The following is a 13269-nucleotide window of genomic DNA, read 5'->3' as shown; positions in this document are numbered from 1 at the left end:
GTTGGCAATATGACCCATGGGCCAAATCCAGCTTGCCACCTATTTTTTTTTTTTAAAGTGTTTCACTGGGACACATTCATGCCCATGTGGTTATGTACTGCCTATGGGCTGCTTTTACAATATGACAGTGTTGAGTAGTTGTAACACAGGTTGCACGGCCCACAAAGCCTGAAATATCTATTACCGAACCCTGTATTAGTTCTCACACTACTATGAAGAAATACCTAAGACAATTTATAAAGGAGAGAGGTTTAATTGACTCACAGTTCCGCATGGCTGGGGAGGCCTCAGGACTCTTACAATCATGGTGGAAGGCAAAGGAGAAACAGCCACCTTCACAGGGTGGCAGGACGAAGCGAGTGCAAGCAGGGGAAATGCCAGACGCTTATGAAACCATCAGATCTCGTGAGAACTCAATCACTATCACAAGAACAGCATGGGGAAACCACGCTCATGATTCAATCATCTCCACCTGGTCCTGCCTTTGATCTGTGGGGATTATGAGAGGTGAGATTTTGGGCGGGGACACAGAGCCAAGCTATATCAAACCCTTTACAGAAAAATTTTGCCATTCTCTTACCTCGGGCAAAGCACATCAGAAAATATTGAAACAGTCAGGACAAAGAGGAATTTATGTAGGATTTTAGACCAATAGATAATTTAGGTCCTATATACTGAATCAATAATCAGAATAACTTAAGCTTTGAATAACAGCATTGGAATCTATATGGCAAAAATATAGCCTTCAAATTCCTGAAAGAAAGTGATTTTCAATCACTAGAATTCTATACTCAGCCACAAATTAATTGTCAAGGTGGAAGAAAGATCATTTTATAGATGCATGTTCTTCAGAATAACTTCTACAACACTCATCTCATTTCAGGTAGCTACTTCAGAATTTGCTCAGCAAAATAATAATAATAATGAAAGAGTAACATACAACTCACAGATAAAGAAAAGTATGACTTATAGAAATAAGAGGTCTGGTCACAAGAGAAATGTGAGGCAAGAGAAACACCAAACGATGAAGACAGAGCCCAGGTTAATTGTGGTGGTCATTTTATTAGGAATGCAAAATTGACAGAATACCTAAGTCATCTGAATATCTCCAAAACATTTTGGATTATTGCAAAGAAATTAAATTAAATGACAAATATTAATTTTGATGAAAAAATTATGCAGGGAAAATTTTACTGTGGTTAACCGTTTGGCTCAATTATGAGCAGAACTCACATAGTTGCAATTTTACAAATACTGAATATTGATTTAGCCAAATTACGTTATAGCTATATTGAAATTATAGGGATTTGTTAAGGATGTGTATATGTAGTGAAATGGTGTCATTTGGAAAGGAAGTTATTTTCTTATATATTTGGTGATTGTCAAATGATAATACAGAATACTAAAAAAAAGGTAGCAATAAACATGTTATTTAGAGACCAATACATAATACAAAAATAATCAGTTGAAAAAGATAAAGTGGCTGGGATGATGAAACTGGAAGTGGAGGACTATGGGCTGCCATTTTGTATAATAAAATAAACAAACTTACAGAATTAGCTGACTGTTTAAACCGTGTATCTCTATTTTATAAATAAATATTTTACTTACTGTCCTGGTACAATTTGAGTTTGTAACAGAGTAACCATCAGCCAAATTAAGACGCCCAAATATCTCCTTCATTTTTCTCACCTAGAATTAACACCTTCTTCCAAAATATAAGCCCTTTTCTGACTTTGAGTCCCACAGATTAGTTCAGCGTGTGTTTGCACTAAATGTAAATTAAATCATATACTACTTAGCTTTTTTGTTCAGCATTATGATGTATGTGAGGTTTGCTTATTTCCACTGTTGTGTAGTTTTGCATTATATCAATATACTAGAATTAATTTATCCCTTCTTAGGTAGTTAGACACATAGGTTGTCTCCATCTGGATACCTTACAAATAATGCTGTTACGAACTTTTTTAAATTTTTTTTTGAGGCGGAGTCTGCCTCTGTCGTCCAGGCTGGAGTGCAGTGGCGCGATCTCGGCTCACTGCAAGCTCCGCTTCCCGGGTTCATGCCATTCTCCTGCCTCAGTTTCCCCAATAGCTGGGACCACAGGCGCCCACAACGACCGGCTAATTTTTTTTTTAATTTTTTTTTTTATTTTTTATTTTTTTAAGTAGAGACGGGGTTCCACTGTGTTAGCCAGGATGGCCTCAATCTCCTGACCTCGCGATCCGCCTGCCACGGCCTCCCAAAGGGCTGGGATTACAGGCTTGAGCCACTGTGCCCGGCCGAGTTTTTTTTAAGATAGGTTCTTGCTCTGTTGCTCAGGCTGGAATGCAGTGGTGTGAACCGGCTCACGGTAGCCTCAGCTTCCTGGGCTCAAGTGATTCTCCTACCTCAGGTGCACTCCTCCGCACCTGGATAATTGCTATTTGTTTGTTTGTTTGTTTTATAGAGATAGGGTCTCACCATATTTCCCAGGCTGGACTCAAACTCCTGTCCTCAAACAATCCTCCTACCTTGGCTTCCCAAAGTGCTGGGATTATAGACGTAAGCCACTGCGCCCACCTATTATGAACATACTTGAACATAATTTTTGGTTTATGTATGTAAGCATTTTTGTTGGTGATTAAAATTGTGGGGTTATAATAAGGTATGCACATGGTCAGATTTAAAAGATATATATAAATGAAACCCATATTCCCATTATAGTGGGAGATTTTAAACCACATCTTTTGGCAAATGACATATAAAGCAGTCAAAATTTAATCAGAATGTTGAAGATTTATATAACACAATTATCAAACGTGATTATATTGTTCTTCTTTTTTTCTGTTAATTTCTGACTCATATATTATGAAGCTGTCTTATCAAGAGGATACAAATTTAGAAGTGTATCGTCTTGATGGATTGATACCTTAAACTTAAAATATTCCATTTTTATTTTTGCTGAAAACCATCCTTTAGTAGTTTTTTTCAAAAAAGATCCGTGGGTAATTATTTTCTGTTATCACTTGTGTGTCTAAATATTATTTTATTTTGCCTTCACTATTAAAGGGATTTAGAATCACAACTTGGTGTAGTTGCTTACCCTCATTACTTTATCCATGTTAATCTGTCTCTTCAGCATCTATCAATTCTCATGGGAAATCTAGTTTTAATCTGAATTTACTATTCTATAGACATTTATAAGTCTATTTTCTTACATTGCATTTAGGATTCTTTTTAAATTTGTATGGATCTATAATTTTATACAATGTGCCCAAATATGTATTTTTAAAAATATTTTATTCACATTTGAGAAAACTTTTCAATGTACAGATTTTAAACATTTCTCCCTTTCCAAACCATCTAATAGATCTATGATAGAACTTCTCAAACTATGTCTTGAGTTCTCTTTAACGTTTTTTATATTTTTATGAATCTGTGTTGCATTTGGATCTTCAGTTTTCATGTAAAACTCATTAAATCTACTCTCAGTGCTGTTTTTTTCTCAGTATTTAGTCAGCTTATTTTTAAAAAAGATTTCACAAGGTACATTTCCCATTTCCAAGGCTGTCAATTGCTTCTTTCTCAAATGTACCAATTTTTGTTTGATGGTTTCCTTGAATCATTCTAAAGAAAACATTTCATCCTTTGGCATACTATTTTATGTTTGAAAACACATAGAAAAATTAAACGTAAACTTAAATTTTGAGTTAAAAGATAAATTATCATTTATATACACTATACTGACTAAAATGTAGATCCCCAGTGTCTTGGAAGTCTATTTCAGGCCCCTTCCCAGTTGAATTTTATCCCTGCCACTGCCACTGGAGTTAACACCTAACCTACATTCATTCTGATAATTTCCTCATTTATATATGTTCCATATATAAACAGAATATATACAGTTATATATTCTATAAATAAGATATATATATATTCCATATATATGGAATATATTAAAATAAGAAAATTATTAGAATATATATTATATAGTATATAACATAAATGGCCTATTTATAGAATATATAATATCCTAAACAATCATATACTATTTAGAGTTATTAAACTTTAAAAACTTATTTCATATTTCATGTCTTCATTATATTATGTCTGATATTAATGGATAAATCAACTTTTTTGTTTCCCATGTGCATGGTAAATATTTTTCCATCTTTTGAATTTAACCTTTTTATTTCTGTGTATTTTACATAATATGTCTTTTCTAAATAACATCAAGTTGGAATTTGTTTCAAATCCACAGTGACAATTTTCCCCTTAACTAGATAGTTGAGTCCCTACACATTTTTTATGGTAATGATTTTATCTGAATTGAGTTTAACTATTTTATTGTGTATTTTCTTTCTGCCTCATCTTTTCTCACTTCTCTTCCTTTCTAGCCATTTTTCTGTGTTGATCGATTTTTTTTTCTTTTTCTCCTTCCATTTTTCCCCTCTACTTGTGTGTAAATAATATAATCTGTGCATGTTATTATAGTGATTAGAGGAACTATATGACTAGCTATACTTGACCTAACAAATTTAAAATTAATCAGCATCTTCACTCTCTTTCAAGATAATAAAATGACGACAACTAACTACAATAATAAACCTTAGATTATTTTAAATCCATTCACTATTTCCCAAATTATATATTATTTTTGCTTAGTATTTTAGTTCTTTTTCTGTGTTTTCTCACAAATTATATATTATTTTATCCAGTGTTTGTTTGAAATTATCCACAAACTAACTGGTATATTTTCTTGCCTTTTTTTTTTTTTTTTTTTTTGCATTTGAGATTTTTTTTATCTAGAACCATTGTCTTTCTGCCTAAAATACTACATCCTTCAGAACTGTCTTTAGTAACTGGTAAGTTCTCATTTTTATGTCTCATTTTACTCTGATTCTTAAAAGATTTATTACATGTATATACAATTCTAGGTTGGTAAATACTACTTCTTTGGCATATTTAAAAATTATTTCACTTTCTTCTGTCTTTATTTTTGCTACAAATGAGTCTATTATATGTCTTATAGACACTTTGTAGGTATTTAGTCTCTTTTTCTCCCTCCTGGCTGCTCTTAGTATCTCTTTTTCGTGGTCTTCAAATGTTTTATAAGTGAAGAATTCCTTCAATTCATCCTGCGTTGTGTTCACTGGGCTTTTAGAATCTAAAGACTTTTTTTTTCAACGATTCTGTGAAGTTATCCTCTACCATTCTGACCGTTGCCTCTTTTCTGTTATCTTTGGTATGGCCTCTGCAACCCTGACAAGAACATGTTAGAGCTTCTCATTTTATTCTCGATGCCTCTTAACTTCTCTTCGTGGTGTTTTTCTGCTTCTCTGAACCACACTCCAAGTTATTTCTTCAGCTTTGCATTCCACTTTAAACTTTCTCTCCTCAACTTTATGTAATCTGTTCTTTAATCTATCCATTGCGCTTTTACTTTCATTGTTACATTGTCATCTGTAGAGGTTTAAGTTTAAACAATTTTTTCATTATTTATTTATTACTCATCACTGTGAATCTTCTGATAGCTCAAAACAATTTTGCTCTGGTTTGTATGAATGGCCATGTACATTTAATATATGTTTTTAAATATTAATCTATTTTTGGAACAGAAAAATAAAGATGATTCATATGCTTATGCTGCCATTGTTCATTTGAAGGTAATATTCTTTTTCTTACCTTAAAATAAGTATTAATCTCTCCTTATCTATCTTATCCCAAAGAGTGAGCTCATTCATTACTACCATCTAAATGCATATCTATTATTATTGTATAGCTTCTACTCACGAAATTGTTTTGAAACTTATTTTTTATTTGACATAAAAGATATTCTTATATCTTGAAACTATTTTTAAGAATAAAATTATCTCTAGCAAGACTCTCTATGACTGTTCTATAAATACCTTGAGGATGTAATTTGTTATACAGAAGCTGACATTTTCCTCCTGTTTATTTGTTCTTATTAACAATTTTTTGAAACAAATTAATTATTACTAATTACACTTATTATCTTACCTTTGAGATATGTACTTTTTAATGATATTTTCAAATTTAACCTGTAGTAAGCTTTGTGAAACTCTGTAAACGCATATCAATATTGCCTAAAAGGCTTATAAGATATAAACCTGTAAACTTACTTATACTGTATTAGTTTATCCTGGGGAACATCAAATATACATTGAATTTTTATTTTAAAAACTATGAAAACTGCTCATTACATTTCATATATCTAAAAAAGTAAGAATTATTTGCTAAAGTAAGAAATGTATTAAATTTTGGTGCATGTATATGATAAAATATTCAGCTATTAAAGATAATAATTTCTAAGAAGAATATTTAACTTTGAGAAATACGCTTATCATCTGAAAAGTGATAAACACAAAAAACAAAAAATATATACTATTCCATTGTTCCTTCTGTGTCTATCTATTTATCTATCTGACAAAATCCTGGAAAGAAAAACAAATACATTAAAGTGTTAATTATAATTTTTCTGCATGTTGAAATTCTGATGTTTTTCTTTATATTTCCAATTTTTAAAATATATATATAATAAATACATATTGAAATTATGGAAAAATGTTCACATTTTTATTATTATCACATAGCTATATTCAAAACTGGGAAATGGCAAAATTAAGAGAGGGAGACTGAAAGAGAAGGAGAAGAGAAAAAGGAATGAAGGAAGGAAGGAAAGGACGGAGAGAGGAAGAAAAGAAGGAAGGGAAAGAGGGAGGACATGGGATGCTTTCTATACTGACATATTCTGTTTTACTTTTTAATATATACAGTAAATACAAAACTAAAGGACCTGGTGTTGATCACCGCAGGCACTTAAAACTCATCAGTTCAAGTCTGCTAACATTTAGGAAAGCAAACAGCCAACCAGGGGTTCCAAATAAAAGCACAGGGCAGAAGTCAGCAAAGATCATTATGGCAATCTTCAAAGGCTGGCTCAGACCACACATTTGGTGATAGCTCACATGGTCACCATTCAAGAATTCAGAGAAGGAACAAGAAGGGGCCAGGTTTGGGATGGGGGAAGGGTGGAAGAGCTATTTCCTGTGCCAAAAACCTGTAAGCGTATGAAGAAGCTAAGTGATGTCACATTTGAAAGGGACTAAAGTATGAAGCATTGTCTGAGTACTAGAGTGAGTGGTTGACATATCAGCTACATATTCTGACTTAGGGAATGAAGTCTTTTCTGCTTCTCTCAGTTTGCCATTGTGAGAAAGTTATCTGTACCATTAATACAGAGTTATAGCCATAATATTTTGGTTACCAGAAGGAGAATCTGCTCTGATTATCTTAAGTGAAATGTACTTTATTAAAAAGACACTGCTGGGTCTCTCACATGTCAAAGCCAATCTGTTTTCTAAGAGCTGCTGTTATTGTTATCTGTCTTGTGTCTCTCATTCCAGCCTCTCCATTATGCTTTCATCTGCAGTTGGCTTTCTCTGTTTCACTAACGAAAAAAGTTAATCTTTAGGATTTCAAATCATATGTCCAAGGACACACAATAGAAATAAAATTTGAAGAAAACTCATGCTTGTCTGACTGCATTAGCTAATGTTTTTCTTAAAACCTCGGTTTAGCCTAGAGTCAAGCAGTGATTTACTGTGTGATCTGGTATAACTCACTTACACTCCGACCTTTGTATTTTTTATCCATAAAGAATATTATATAAAATATCTCCAGGGTCCATCTACATTATACCTTTTATGAAACTTTGATAATATTTTACTTATTATTTGGTTTTATCCCATTTTTAATCCATGTCTCCATTTTTTAAATTTTAGTTTTAAAATTTTAAAACTTACTGGAATCCAGTAAGCACACTAGAAATAAATATTGATAATAAAAAGGACAGATTATCTGCACTAAAATAATAAAATGGTGGTTCCAACTTCACCATTAGTAACTCAAGATTTTAAATATACAGCAACAAAACTGTGAACAAATCATAGATTACTTCAATAAAAATTAGCCAACATAAGCTGGTGCTTTCTTCCTTTTCTGCAGCCGCTGAAAGAGACACTAAGAAGAATCACACGTAGACTGCTCTCTGGAGCAAGTGTTTCTTGGACATACGAGTAAATGTGGATGAAAGGATGGGACGTTAGAAAAAGCAGACAATGTTTGGAGGATTTGAAAAAGCTTCCTAAAAGGAGTAGCATTTGACATGTGTTTTGAACATATTAGCCAAAAGTAATTATTCATCAAAATTAGTAATAATCACTATACATTTTAAAGAAAAACCAAATGAACTCTTTAAGTTGATTTGAAATAACTTGATTTTCACATTTTATATTTTTTACATAAGTCTAAGCTCCTTAACATAGAAGAATGTTTGTAAACAGCAGCACCTAGAGACAAAACTTAGAGAATTCTGATTCCAAGACTCAAACCCAGCCAGTTCCTTGGAGGAGAGCACATTCAGAACCAGAGTGCAGCTGCAAGACTGTTTCCCTTGACTTGTGTGGCACAGAGCTGAGAGAGTGTAAAGGACGGGAAGTGATGTGGAACCGGAATTCAGAATGATCCAGGTCCCACTGCAGTAAAAGTCTGCCTGAGAAGCAGCTGAGTACATAAAAGCTCATAAAGAAAACCAAAACAATGATATTCCCCATTGTGACTGTTTAGTCTTTCTGTAGAGACTCATGGGGTCCTGGCTATTATCTATTTTTAATATCACTTGACCTGAAAATTTATGCTACCATCTGGTAGAAGAGGAACATTTTTTTTCTCTAATGTGAATATGGATGAAGAAAAATGATGAGGGAAGAGTCATAGAATAATTCACTTAGTTTTTGACATTTTAAACGTAACTAGACACATTAGATATTCTAACTAATAGATCAATCATTTGGTGTGCATCTACTATACTATACTTCTTACACTGTGGCACTGAAATTTCTTTCTTTCTTTCCTTTCTTTCCTTTCCTTCCTTTCCTTCCTTTCCTCCCCTCCCTCCCTCCCTCCCTTCTTTCTTTCTCCTTCCTTCCTTCCTTCCTTCCCTCCCTCCCTCTCTCTCTCTCTCTCTCTTTCTCTCTCTTTCTCTCTCTTTCTCTCTCTTTCTCTCTCTTTCTCTCTCTTTCTCTCTTTCTCTCTTTCTTTCTTTCTTTCTTTCTTTCTTTCATTTTCGATGGAGTCTCACTCTTTCACCCAGGTTGGAGTGTACTGGCGCAATCTCAGCTCATTGCTAGCTCTGCCTCCCGTGTTCCAGCAATTCTCCTGCCTCAGCCTCCTGAGTAGCTGGGACTACAGGCAGGTGCTACCATGCCCAGCTACTTTTTCTTTTTTTTTTTCTTTTTAGTAGAGACGGGGTTTCACCATGTTAGCCAGGATGGTCTCAATCTCCTGACCTTGTGATCTGCTCACCTTGGCCTCCCAAAGTGCTGGGATTATAGGCATGAGCCACTGTGTCCAGATATTTTTTTGTTGTGTTTTGTCTTGTTTTGTTTTGAGACAGAATCTCGCTCTGTTGCCCAGACCAGAGTGCAGTGGCATAATCTCAGCTCACTGCAACCTGGGTTCAAGCGATTCTTGTGCCTCAGCCTCCTGAGTAGCTGGAACTATAGGCTCCTGCCACCACACCAGGCTACTTTGTGCATTTTTAGTAGAGACAAGGTTTCAGCATGTTGGCCAGGCTGGTCTTGAACTCCTGGCCTCAAGTGATGCACCTGCCTTGGTCTCCCAAAGTGCTGGGATTACAGGTGTGAGCCACTGTGTCTAGTCCCTGTGCCACTGAATTTTCAAGTGGAAAAGTGTTGTATCTAATACTCTGTTGTGTATGTATTATCTTTTTCTTTAAAATAGAAAATAAAACTTCCTTTTTCAAAGTTATTGCTAATTGTTTTATTTATTTCATTCTGACTTACCACCATTTCCTCAACTTTCATTTGAATCAGTCAGACAATTATGCCTTTCTACAGGAACTGAGCTACCGATCTCATGGAATTCAACTTAATATTCACAATTCAATCATTCAATCAAGAGTCCAGTGTAGGGGCCTAATAATTGCCAGGGGTTCTGTTGGATGCCCGCCATATACAAGCTCTTACTGATGCCATCAGGGATCTCAGGGCCAAAGAATCAGGTGAATAATTTAGGATGCAATTGTATGTGCATATGTGCGGTACAGAGTACCCACCTGGTTCATAGGTGTTACAGAGCAGGGAGAGATGAAATGTATTGGATCAAAGGAAGTTGGGGGGTGCGGTGGTGACTAGTGCATCGTGCTCAGAGAAGTTCTCTTGGAGGAAATAATATTTGTACAAGAGCTGTAAATATAGACAGTAATTTGCCAAGTGACAAGGGAGAAAGGTCACACAACTCTAATGACCAGAATTGACATTTTCATCTTACGTTTCCATTAAATTAACCATTTAGACTGTACAATAAAAGTCACAGTGTGAATGTAGAAGACTCAAGTATCGGCCGGGCGCGGTGGCTCAAGCCTGTAATCCCAGCACTTTGGGAGGCCGAGACGGGCGGATCACGAGGTCAGGAGATCCAGACCATCCTGGCTAACACGGTGACACCCCCGTCTCTACTAAAAAATATAGAAAACTAGCTGGGCGTGGTGGCGGCGCCTGTAGTCCCAGCTACTCGGGAGGCTGAGGCAGGAGAATGGCGGGAACCCGGGAGGCGGAGCTTGCAGTGAGCTGAGATCCGGCCACTGCACTCCAGCCTGGGCGACAGAGCGAGACTCCGTCTCAAACAAACAAACAAAAAAAAAAAAAAAAAAAAAAAAGAAGAAGACTCAAGTATCCAGTGTGCCAGACAATGACGTCAGACATACCATGAAGCCAGTTTTCACCGAGTGCTATTCTGCCTTGTGTTTCCCTGTCTTGCAGTGATGAAATGGGATCTATCCCTCTTCCAACGATCCCTTTCCATGGAAAGAACTACCTTAGCACAACCCCTCTGTCTTCTTTATAGCTCTAGGAAGAGGAAGTGACTGTCTAATTGGTGATTTAATTACCATGTGACCTAGCAATCCCACCTCTGGGTATATAGCTAAAGGAACAGAAATCAGGATCTGGAAGACATATGTATCTGCACTCATACTAATTACAGCATTATTCACAAAAGCCAAGACATAGAAACAACCTAAAGCCCACCAACAGATGAAAGGACAAAGAAAATGGGGCATATACATACTATGAAATATTATTCAGCCTTAAAAAGGAAAGAAATCCTGTCATTTGCAACAACATGGATGAACCTGGAGGACATTAAGCTAAGTGAAATAAGCCAGACACAGAAAGAAAAGTACAAAATGATTCTAATTTATAAGATGAAACAGAAATAGTGAAACTTACAGAACTAGAGAGTAGAATGGTAATTGTCAAAAGCTGGGGATGGCGGAAATGAGGAGGTTTCATTTAAAGGGTACACAGTTTCTGTTATATTAATACAAGATGAGTAATCCTACATGAATCTATACAACAGAGTGTCTATAGTTAACAACACTGTATTCACACTTAAAAATGTGGTAAGAAAGTAGATCTTACGGTAAGCTTATCACAAAATCAATAATTATAATGAAGATGGTAGGAGAAAACTTTTGGAGGGGATGGGTAGGTTTATTGCATAGATTGCATAGATTGGGTTGACAGTCATGGATGTGTACTTACCTCCAAACTCATCAAGTTGTATGCATTAAATATATACAGCTTTACTTTTTGAGTGTCAATTAAGCCTCAATAAAATGGTTTAAAAATAAATAAAGATAAAAACTACAGGATGCAGTACAAAGAACAACAAAAAAGAACCTGGGTGTGTGTGGCTAGCTCCCTTCCTTTTTTCTTCTGCTTTGCGTAGCACAGAGCTCATGACTTCCTGTCAGCCCTTGTGCTGGTGGTCTATGAATCCGCCTGAAGCTGGAGTGCAGCAATACAGAGTCATATGCCCAAACGGAGCGACTACATTTTTCTTATATGATCTTTATTTGTTACAGAAATGATATTTTAGCCAATATCTGCCTTACTCCTTTGCATTATATTTCAACTGATTCAGAATGTATGTATGTTTTTTAATCATCATAATCTGGTCTTCTGATAGTAAAAGTAACATAAAAATGCAGTTATGTGCTTCGATCTTGAGTGAAATAATCCTGGTGTGAGCCCCTATTCTAACACCTCTTACTCAGCACATTTTGGAAAGTTGCTGAATGTCTTTGAGCTTCAGCCTCCTCATCTATAATATGGAGATACTTAAAGTGATAAACTAGCCAGTCCCTTTTAGCCAACAGGACTTCTAGCAAGTTTCCAATGTTTCTTGCCACTCATTCATTCTTTCACTCTTTCTTTCTTTCAGCATAGAAGAGTAGGTAGAGCATAAACTTTGGAACCAGACAGTGTGGATTTGAATATTGGCTCTGTCACCTGAGCCATGACTTTGATAAGTTTTATAATTTCTATGTATTTCAGTCACTCCATTGGTAATTTCAGGATAATAATGTCTATATCTGAGAATTGTTGTTAGGATTAAATAGGCTAATATTTTTAAAGTGCATAGAAGATTATTATTAAATATAAAAATACAATGCCCATTTTAATTAAATACACTAAGTATAAAAAATGAAACTAACATTGGGCTATGGGCTGCTAAAGGCACAAAGAAAGAAAAATGAAACAAACTTTGCAATTAAGGAATTTAGTATATTTAAAACTAACAAAATTTTGTGGTAGTGGATACCTATTCAAACTCTCAGCTGCCCAAGAAAGCAGTTTCTTCCAGATAGATTTACTCACCTACTAACCACCTCACCCATCAGGAGCTGCTGGAGAGAGTAGACTGCGTGGCTCCCCAGCATGTGAGTGAAACTGGTTACACAGCTCCTCCAAGGTGAGTCTAATGTGCCCGTGGTTCACATCCCAGTCACAGGGAACACCTGTGCCTCCCAGATTATCACTAACTTCATCCACGTGATGCTCTGTGGAGCCTTCAGTCAGGTGCACACCCTTATTCTGCAATCCTTTAAACTTGCTATTGATGGTCAGCAAACTCTCTAATATCCTCAACCATTTCTCAAACACTTACTGAATCTGACATCCCCTGACATTGCCACTCTGGTCATAGTAAGTTCTCTTATTCCACCTGTTCAAGAAGCAGTTCCTTGACCAGATGCTTTTGGGACATCTCTTACCACTAGGTGAGCAGCAATTTCTAGTAAAGACTGGTTATTCTCTAACATCCCAGGAAACACTGCAGGAAACACAGGTGACCTCTTTACTACCCTTTGCTCTTCCAAATGATATTTCCCGCATTTTT

This window comes from Papio anubis, chromosome 3, assembly GCF_008728515.1.
Source record: "Papio anubis isolate 15944 chromosome 3, Panubis1.0, whole genome shotgun sequence".
Lineage (NCBI taxonomy): Eukaryota > Metazoa > Chordata > Mammalia > Primates > Cercopithecidae > Papio > Papio anubis.
The sequence above is the reverse complement of the archived record's forward strand: the minus strand, read 5'-3'. Positions refer to the sequence as shown.